The following is a 10,911-nucleotide window of genomic DNA, read 5'->3' as shown; positions in this document are numbered from 1 at the left end:
GTAGGTGTTAATACTCACACTGAAAATTTAACAATCAGAACGAGATTATAAATTAATTAAAGGAACATAGGATAGTTTATCTCTCAGATTTGTGGAAGAGGAAGAAATTTGTGACCAAAGATGAATTAGAGACCATTATTGATCACAAAATAGAAAATTTTGATTACATCAAATTAAAAAGCCTTTGTAGGAAAATTTAACAATAAGTTTTACAACAGCTGGTTCCTATATACCCCAGCTAATTCTGGATCTAACCAAAAACTCTGTAGAAATATATGGACACATGTAGCCTCCAATTTACATATATCATGGATCTATGAAAGGCAATGGAGAAATCTGCTCACTGCCCCAGGGCAAAGGCACAAGACCACACCCCCCCCCCCCCCCCCCCCCCCCCCCCCCCCCCCTTCTTTCTTCCCTTTTGTCTTTTTTTGTGTTCTGGGATGACTTAAAATCTCTGCTCCTCAATTCACACTACAACTGGTATAAGAGTAGGGTTTGGTGGCTAGAGACCAGAGTAGAGGGTAAATACTTTATCCCTAAGTGCAAGTTTTCTTTTTGGTGGCAGCATTCAGCTCATCTCATGAATCCTTCCCTGCATTTCACTCCAGTCTCAACCTCTGTGACTTAATAGAATACTCTGGGTCTGGTTTTCCGATGAAATGCATATTTTAGAGAATCTTTCTGCAGTCCTTTATGTGTCCAAAGATCCATGATTTTTGAATTATGCAAGCCTTTTTTTCTTTGCCTAAAAAATGAGGGGGGAGGATCTTTTTATTCCCTATCAGTTTTCTGATTGTTAGCATCAGCAAACAATTCTTAGGCACTGTATGTGCTTGCTTCAGGAAAGAAGGGAAAGGGAAAACCTGAGAGCCTGCTGGGTTTTTTGATCTCAATGGTTTGAAGAAGAGAAAACTTGGTCAGAAGTAACAAGTGATGGCAGTGGAAAGGAAAGCAGATAGTTCAGTCATAGACTGTAATCTCTGGAGTTAAGCAAACAAAACAAAACAAAACAAAACAAACAAAATCAATGGCCAGGAATCAATTAAGCTAAGAAATTTCCCTGCTGGACCTGTACCTTCTCTCCCGATTCCATGTAGCCCTTTATCCATGAAACATTTCAAGCCTCCTTAAGTCTTTTCCATCTCTTCACTCCAAAGTCCTGGGCCATGAAGCCATTCCCTATAACTCTTTTGTACTAAAAAAAATATTTTCAGATCTTAATTCTCTGCCTCTTACCTCTTTTCATCCTTCTAAGAAAGTAAGAAAAACAAAACCATTACAACACACATAAACTGAAAAAGTATTGGACAAGGAGAAAATTGCCTACATAAATGTGACAAATCTGGCATTACAGAGAGCAACAAATACAACACAGGACAAAGTGCAGCAAATGAACATTTTGCAAGTGACAAAATTCAAGATTAAACCATTAGTAAAACCAAAGACCATAAATGTCTATAAGCAATGCTGATGATAAAAAGGGTGAACTAAAAATGCTAATTCAGGAGAGAATATTACATTTAATAATTATCAATGACATTTGGTGGGATAAAGACCATTGCTAGTCTATATCTCTGGAAGATATACCTTCTTTCAAATGAATGTAAGAGACAGAAAGAGAGCTGAAGAGGCATTTATACATATACATATATATGTATACATATACATATATGTACATATTTGTATGTATATATGTATGTGTGTATTATGTATATTATATGTATATATATATATATATATATATATATATATATACACTTGTGTGAGGAAATGCAGAACCCTGAGGGATGACAATGGTGAAAATTAAGAGACAGAAGCAGAAATAATGTATTTTAGGTATTTATCAATCACTACTGTTCAAAGGAGATATTAGATCATGAATTTGAGAAATAGATCATAAACTTGGTATGGAAGAATAATTCTATTTAGACTATAGTGAGGACAAGAAAAAGGAATGGAATCATTACTCAGTGTGGATGGATGATGATAATAGATGGTGATAATAGATAAAAATGAAAAGGATAATCTATTCACTTCTCACTTTTACTTCTGCTTTCTCTTCTAAGGAGAATATCCTTTGTATTAGGAGGAGAGAACAAAATGATTAGCAGTGGTTAAAACTCCAAATTAAGCATAGGAGATTAAATTAAAAATCTAACTGTTCTCAATAAGCTTAAGTCACTAGGACTGAATCCTGAAAGAACTGGTAGATATAATTCTCTGCTACTGCTGGTAATCTTTGAAAGATTTTTCAGAATGAGACTAGAAAAGAACATATTTTTCTCTCTTTTAAAAAATGAGCTTTTTATCATTGAGTTGTATTTCTATTTTTGACAAAATTCTTGAACACATTATACAGGGAATGTTTTGTGAGCACTTAGAAAGGAAAGTAGTGATTACTAAGGCCGGTGTGACTTTTTCAAGAGAAGGTCAGACTGTACTAACTTATTGCCTCCCCTCTCCCTCCCTTCCTTCCCCTGGCTTTTGACATGACATTACTTAAATGTGACAAAGTCTTTCACATTATACTTGGGGGAAAGTCTAAATAAGGGTAGAGTCAGGTGGACTATGAATTGCTTGAATGATCAGACCCAGACAGTAAGACAGTAAGTAGCAGGGTAAGGTGTAGAGATGCTAGATAATAGTATGGTTTGGTGGATTTGAAACTGATTGAATGATTAGATCCAAAGAGTGGCTGGATAAAATGAAGAGATACAGACTAGATAAAAGTAAGATTAGGTAGATTCAAAACTGATTGAATGACCAACTCTAGGGAATAGAGATAAGTAGAAGAATATGGTAGAAAGAGAAAGGCTAGTTAATAGTATGGTCAGGTGGATTTGAAACTGATTGAATGACCAGCCCCAGAGAGTAGATTCATGATTTCCACACAAAATTGGAGCAGTATCTCTAGTGGAATGGCTCAGGGATCTCTCTTGTACTGTTCAATATTTTTATCTATGATTTAGGGGAATACATTCAGGGCATGCTTATTAAATTTGTCGCTGAAATGAAGTTTGGAGGGATAGCCAACATGTTAGATGAAAGAGTATAATTCAAAAAGATTGCAGTAGTGTAGAATGAGTTGAATTAAATAAGATGAAATATAATGGGGTCAAACATAAAGTTCCACATTTAGGTTCAAACAATCCATTTCATAAGTATAGCTCTTGTGAATTTTACTTTATTACATTTCTTTGATTTGAAGCTCTTGAAACTAGGAGTGGGATAAGTAGGTGGCACATTGGATAAAGCACCGGGGCCAGGAGCAAGAAGATCTGAGTTCAAATGTGACCTCAAATACTAGCTATGTGACCCATGGAAGTTACTTAACTTTCTTTGCCTTAGTTTCCTTGTCTGTATATCGAGCTAGAAAAGGAAATGGCAAACCACTGCCAAGAAATTCCTAAATGGGGTCATGAAAAATCAGATATGACTGAAAAATGAAACAAATTCTAGCAGTAGTTATATTTATACAAACTGTGCTCATTAAAATAAGAGAATCATAGATTTTTAGAACTGGAAACAACCTCAGCCATCATCTCATCCAATTTACTCATTTTACAGAGGAAGAAATTTCAGCTAAAGTATAAATATTTAAGAAAGTAACTCCCAAAGTCTGCATAATGAATCAAAGGACAGATACAATTTGTAATAAGACTCAGAGAAAACAAGCATCTCATTACAAGATCATAGCTCATTGGATTTAGAACTAGAAGGGAATCTTAGAAATCAGTCTTGCCTCATGTCTTTATCCCATAGATTGGAAACTGAGGCTAAGAAGTATTAAAAGACTTGGCTTTAGAGATAGCAAGTTGAAAAGGCTAGATTTGATTCCAGATATTTTATATTTCATCCTTTAGGCCCTCTTTCAAGCTAACTTGAATAGTTTAATCTAACTCTAGTTTTTCATTCTGGTGAAAAGAGAAATATTAAAGTTTCATTTTCACATTGGAGAGTTTGAAATACATCAGTCCATAAATCTGGATCTGGCATTGCCTCAGCTATCTACTTTACCCACTTTGTTTTAGCTATTAATTTAACTATCTTATCAGAGAGAGAGTGTGTTAAGTGCTTTCTTAGCACTTCTGAGTTTATAGGTTTCCTACTCTAATGGGCTTCTCTGACTTTTTTTTTTTTTGCACCAGGGTTCATTTTGCTATCAGCACCTCTGAAAGGCTGTATTTGGCATTCTGCCTCACAAGCCTTGAGTGCTCTTTCCATCAGCATAGCTGAGAAAAATTATGGAGACAGCATAGTGCCCATATCAAAGCATGGTCTTTTCCAAATCAGGGGATTCTTTCCTTCCCTCCTTCCTGAGTTAAAGTTAAATTTTAATTACTTTGGCTACCTAGAATTCTTGAGCACAGATGCCCTTTTAGCTTAATCTTCCTGATGGCTGAATGTTTGTTTTACAAATGCCATTTTTTTTTGATGAAAAAATTACCTCTTAAACAAAACTTACTAGCTCTACAATTTTGGAGATTTTTCTGAAACGTATTGTACATACCTCTGTTTTTTTTTTTTTTTAAGTAGGGCATGCTGAATATAAGTTTTTCTTGATTTGGGGTCATCCATAAAAATGTCAGCTATCACACTGGAGAGTGTTGTTGAGGTCCATAGGGTTTTTTTTTGTTTAAATATTGAATTTACCTACACTTGTAGCATTTTAAAATTCTCAATCTGCCATTTATGATTTTTCTTTCTTTTCCTTTTCTATTATATTGGATGATATCAATTCTTCCTACAATCATTACAACTATTTATACATAGCAATAATAGCTTTCCTGCCCTCAAAACGAATGAATTGTTTTTAGTCTAGCAGTAAGCTGGAAAACTTCTCTATGAAGTCTGTTAGAGCAGATAATAAAACAAATGTAAACAGGTTTTCTGTGAAGGATTCCTGGAATCTTTTATCAGTAAAATGCATGGGCTTTGTGACAGTTATTTGGGCTACTCAGATAGTTTTTGTCCTTATTTCCTAATCCTTAGATGTCTGGGGATATTACTGGATGAATGACCTCCAGCTAGCTAACTCTCATGCCTGATTAATGAAAATGAGTCTCATTTTTTTTCTCTCTAAGATAGGAATATATTTGCAGCCTTCATGTTTATTATTTGAAAAACATGTTTTCTAGAAGATAAAAATTTTAAGTTTTGTGAAACAATGAGAGCCTTTTGTCTGCAAGGCTTTAGGCATTCATTAATTTCTCTCCCTGCACTATGAGGCAAACTGCTTACTTTTGTAAGAGAGAAGGAAAATTTGAGGAATGAAAGTAGAAGTTTTAAAAATATGACTCAATAACTAGAGCACATGACTGATCACTGAATATAGACAGAAAATGAAAAATGAGAATTTATTTGCTTTACAACATGTATAATTTTAACTGTTGAGGTATAAATAGCCTTTTGCCTCAGACTTGCTGAAGTTGGACCATCTCTTCATGTTGCCATTTGGATACTCATTGTTCAGGAGCATAGCTTTTGATTATGTGATTTTGATGGCAAAGTCTCCATTTCAAGCAAAGGCTAAGATGAAAAGCAAATCTCAAAATCCTAAGGCCTAGAAAACTGTAAGAGAAAAGCTGCAATGAAATTCCAGCTCTGTTTCTCATGTTGAGCACCTGGATAAAAACAAAGTATTGAGGCCACAAGTGATGCTCGCTATTAGCAAGCATGGAGAAAAGGAGACCAGCATCACCAGAAGGTTTAGATCAAAAGAAGAGTCTCACTGCCCTCTGATCTAAGGAAGAGAACACTGACTTCAAAAGTTACCTGGAAAATAATCACAGGGTGATGAATTGAGTCCTCTTCACTTTTCTAGTTTGTTAGAAGTTTGTCTCATAATTTTAAAATTCCTACTTGTACCTTGATAATTCTAAGGATATTTGCTAGGCTAATCTGTAAATCCACTGAATTCAGTGAGTAAAATTGGCTATTAGACAAGGAAAGAAGAAAAAACACAAGCATTTATTAAGGGCCTAGTGTGTGCCAGAAACTTTACAAATATCTTTTTTTTTTCTCACTCACAAATTTTTCTCTACAACATTTTTTTTTATTCTCACAACAACCCCTGGGAAATGGGAAGTTATTATTCCCATTTTGCAGTTGAGAAAACTAACTAAGTCAGTCAGATTTTAAGTGACTTGTCTTGGGTTACATGGCTAATACATTTCCTGAGGTCATATTTGAACTTTAGTTTTCTTGATTCCAGAACCACTGCTATAGTCATAGATGTGTAGGATATGGCTATTCCCTTCAACTCTGGGAAAGAAAGAAAATTCCTGGGAGGAAATGAGAATTCCTTAGCATTGTATTTGGGAAATTTAAATGAATAGGGTTTTACTGTCTTGGGAAGCAAGAGAATTTACTACATTCTTGTGGTCTCAGAATACCTAGGAAGATACTGGTGGGGAATGGAAAGGAATACGACATTTCTGGTTTGGAAAGAAAACTGAATAAGGAGGTAGCAGCCAATATCTATTTATTAGAGCAAAAGGCTGATTTTTGAAAAACTGAGACCAAACTGAGTTTGGGGATTTTAAAGAGAAGAAGCAATAAAACCTCAGAATTAGAAGGAACCTTAGGACTCAATGGTCCAATCTTTTGTCCAGTCTCCTCTGTTCCACCTCTGGCTGACTGTCTTGCAGTCTCTTGAACACCTGAATCTTTAGGCTACATGTTCCCTCAATGGTCCAATGATTTGCTGTTATGAATATTGAATAATATAAGGTATGTAAAACATTTTGCAAAACTCAGAGCATTATGTAACTATCAGAAATTATTACTTTGCTTGAAACAATTTCCTTTCAATAGAATAGACAATTTATAGCAGCAAATGACTATAGTAATCTTGTGTTTGAGAAGTGTTAAGATTTAAGTTTTGAGGACAAGAATTTATTATTATTTTGTAAAATTGTTGAGAAAGCTGGAAAGCACTCTAACAGAAATTGGGCATAGATCACTATTTTATACCATTTATTAAGATGAGGTAAAATGAAGATATGACTAGATGTAAAAGGAGATATCACAAGTAAGTTAGAAGATGCAATATATTGGATAGGTGAATAATTTATGAACAAACAAGAAATAACAATATGAGGTGGAAATAGATAATTTCTATTACAGAGTCAAGGTTAACTGAAAGAGAAATTAACATTTTTCACTTAATTAAGCTATAATATTACCTTTTACTAAGCCTTCCTAGACATAAACATTAACCAATATTATTAAACATTATATATAAAACAATATACAATGAAAGCAAAAGCTAAAGAAATAGATATAGCTTTAAAAATAAATTTTTTAGTAATATAATAACATACTTATCTAATTTGAGTTTTATGTTCTAGCTTGAGTTGATGGTTTCCATAAACTTATCCTGACTCTTTTATCTTAGCATTAGATCTTTCTACAATGTATACATTGGTCTTTTGGGCTTTGGATGATTCTAGTGACAAAAACACTTAGTAGTAGGTGTTCTCATTTGCCAATGGCTTCCTTCTGTCACAATCTCCCAACCACAAGTGGTCTGTAAGTGTTGCAATTTAGAGAACCATTTCTGTGAGGGTCCTTTTCAAGAGCTTGATTTTGAATTTATTCTTTATATGATTTCACAGTTTTCTTTTCAAAGATTTTTTTCTAATAGAACCCAGAAAAGTAGAACAAAAAAATGCTTGTTCAAGATTAAGGAGATAGCGATGTTATTTCCAATTCTGTCCCTTTTTTTTTTTTTTTAGCTCTGTCACCCTGGGTAAATCATTGATCTTCTATGAACCAGATTTTCCTTATTTATAAAATGGGGATAGTAATACTTGCTCTATCTCACTTTACAAAGCTATTGTGAGACTCAAATGAAATCCTGAAAGTGCTCTTTAAAATGTAAAAACTGCCCAAACTTTGTGGTATTATTGATCTCTGTGTTGGCACTGTGACTTCTCTCTTTTTTTTTTTCAGCGATCAGAAAGGAGGATTTTTTTCCCTTCTATTTTCTTCAAGAAGAAAGAAAGCTCTTTTCCTTTCAACTTTAGTTCTTTGCCCTTTGAAGCCAGGGTCTGTGTTCTCAAGATTTGTATTAAATCCTACTTTAGCAATTGAGAAACATAGAGACTTATCTAAAATTTATTTGTGGCACAGCTAAGTTATAAAAATTTTAAGGATCCAGAAAGTAACATTTAAAAACCATATTTTTACAAAACTTACAAAAAGTTTTAGAATCTGGTTGTAAAGTATTTTTTTTCTCACTGCTGGAGTTTATTAATTAATGAAGTTCAGTTGATTTAATAAATATAAATCAATTGTTTTGTTCTTTTAAAATTGTGGTCATAATGCTCATTCCCAGGTTAACATACTTATGTAGTTATCAAGGACAATTTATTAAAAGATAACATTTAGCTCTTAAATTGCTGAAATGACACTGCAACCATTGTGGAAAAACAAGACTTCTATGGTACATAGCATGGGGATATTTTTGCTTAAGGTGAGATATTGGAATCATAGACTTTCTTTTTCTTTTGCTGAGGCAATTAGGGTTTAGTCACTTGCCCAGCTAGGAAGTGTTAAGTATCTGAGGTGGCATTTGAACTCAGGTCCTCCTGACTTCAGGGTTCGTGCCCCAACTAGCTGACCTAGAATCATAGACTTTCAAAAGAAATCTGAATAGTCATCTAGTTCCATGTCTTATTGGGAAATAGGTTCAAAATCCTTCCTAAATGACAATATTTTTTACCAAGAAAATAAACTGAATGTCATCAGCTAATTTAACAAATCCCACTTTTTCTTTAAGTCCTTAGTTAGCATGTGTTCATAGATTTATTGGATTGATGTCAGGATTATTCTGACCTGTCATCCTTATTTCCTATACCCAATTCTATGGAACAGACTGGTCTTGGGGCTTTGGAATCACTTGTCTCAACACTACCTCAGCGCTCTGATGATCAGAAGAATTTTTGAGATGTCAGAGTTTGAGGGGATGAGATTTACTTTAAGGACTTGCAATATATTACATTTTACATTGAAACAGCATAGCTTTGGGAACAATGGGGACAGAGATTGGGAACAAACCTGTGATTTCATTGATACAGGGCAAACTCAAATAGAACCATACAAAAGGACCCCTGTGGACTACATTTTGACTTTGAAAACCACATAGAAACATTATTTATGTTCTATTGAATTTTCATTTATTTTGTTACCTTTTTTCCAATTGTATTTTAATCTGCATTGGACCAATTTGGGAATATTGTGCCCTGTGGACCTCTTGACTACTTTGATATAGGGAACTATATAAGGATGAGGAGAAACACTGCTTTTGAACTGTGGTGCTTAGGACAGAACACAAATTTCAAAATAATGTTTGATCAATAAAGGTATGGGGAGTCTTATCACTCTTATACTCAATCTTACACTTCAAATAATGCAGCTTAATATTTCATTAGCTTTTTTTAGTATTCACACCCTAGTTCCCATTTTTGTTGTATTTGTGGTCAGTTAAAACACATTGGCTTTTTACTGTTAAATGAATTCTTCTCATTCTGTGTATATACAATTAATTTTTGAGTCAAAAGAAAAAAAATTAGTTTTTATCCTTGTTAAGTTTATCTTATGGATTTAATTCATTATTTTAATTTCAAGATTAAAAAAAATTAATCCTGTTATATAACATAAAAGCTGTCTTTTCCAGATTCATGTTAAATGAACATTTAGCAAGCAAGCCTTTATCAAGGTCATCTAGTATGCTTCTGTACCTGTTTGTTATTGTAGGTTTTAGAAAAGTATTAGCTATATCTTCTGTTTTGTTGGGTGATCAGTTGTACATGTCTAAAATAACATGACATATTTCTTTCCTTTTTTCTCCATATCCAAATGTTCTCTACTGTGAATTTACCTTCAAGTTTTTGGATTTTCACATATTCCTTTTCAAAGCATACTATTGCTCTTCCTTGTATTCTATTAGATCCATTTCCTTTGAAAATGAATACTTTTGCAGGAACATTGATATTTAATCTAAATCCCTAATTTCCTTCCATCCCCTCCAAATTCCATTCCCTATTATGGTGGGTTCCTTTTCATTTATAATCTTTTATTCGTTTGTTTTTCAGGGTCACACAGCTAGTAAGTGTTAAGTGTCTGGGGCCAAATTTGAACTCAGATCCTCCTGACTTCAGGGCCAGTACTCTATCCACCGCACCATCTAGCTGCCCCTTCACTTACAATCTTACATTTCTCCTCTCTATATCACACCTATTGTCCCTTGTGGTTTCTAGTTATCTTTCCCTATTCCTTATAACATTTTCTTGCTCAGGTTAGCAATTTTCCTGCCAAAAATTTCTATTCTATTTTTTTGTGTGTGTGTGTGTGAGCCAAGTTATAGCTTTGATTATGCCACGGAAGTTCTTATCTGATAAAAATTTTGAAGAAGACTGAGTTTACATACTAGCCTTAACAAAGAAAACTTGCACCATAGTGAACACTTTTCAATAGAAAGGACTGTGAACCCATTTTCCCTTTCATTCACAGGGAATTGAAAAAAGTCTCTTACTTAGGTTTAGGTCAGAAGGCTTCACTCTTATTTTATGCAATAAGGTGATAACTTTATTTCTAAATTTTGTGGAATTATGATGATGTGATATTTTCTTCCCTTTCCCTGCTTTCCCTATAGCCATTTCCCCAAGTCAGTTCCCCAATGAACTCTAGTCTTCTTTTTGTCTGTTCTGTCTTTTTCAGGCTTTTGTGAGAGTTTGATATCTACCTTTTCCTAGATTAATGTAGATATGAAGAATGAGGAGAGACCAGAAGAGAACAGCAAAAATGATTAAAGAATTAAAAAATAAATTGATGAGTCAATAAAAGTAGCTTTAATATCTATTGCACTTTTAATGATGTGTAGGTAGTAGGAAGTCGAATTAA

At 33.9% G+C, this 10,911-nt stretch overlaps 1 protein-coding gene across 1 annotated transcript in view; it reads right to left on the bottom strand.

Annotated features, from left to right (window-relative positions):
• Nucleotides 1-10,911, bottom strand: part of GABBR2 (gamma-aminobutyric acid type B receptor subunit 2) — a 780,512-nt gene that overhangs the window by 292,391 nt on the left and 477,210 nt on the right. The window lies entirely within an intron of this gene.

The sequence above is a fragment of the Sarcophilus harrisii genome, chromosome 1 (genome assembly GCF_902635505.1).
Source record: "Sarcophilus harrisii chromosome 1, mSarHar1.11, whole genome shotgun sequence".
Lineage (NCBI taxonomy): Eukaryota > Metazoa > Chordata > Mammalia > Dasyuromorphia > Dasyuridae > Sarcophilus > Sarcophilus harrisii.
The sequence above is the reverse complement of the archived record's forward strand: the minus strand, read 5'-3'. Positions and strand labels throughout refer to the sequence as shown.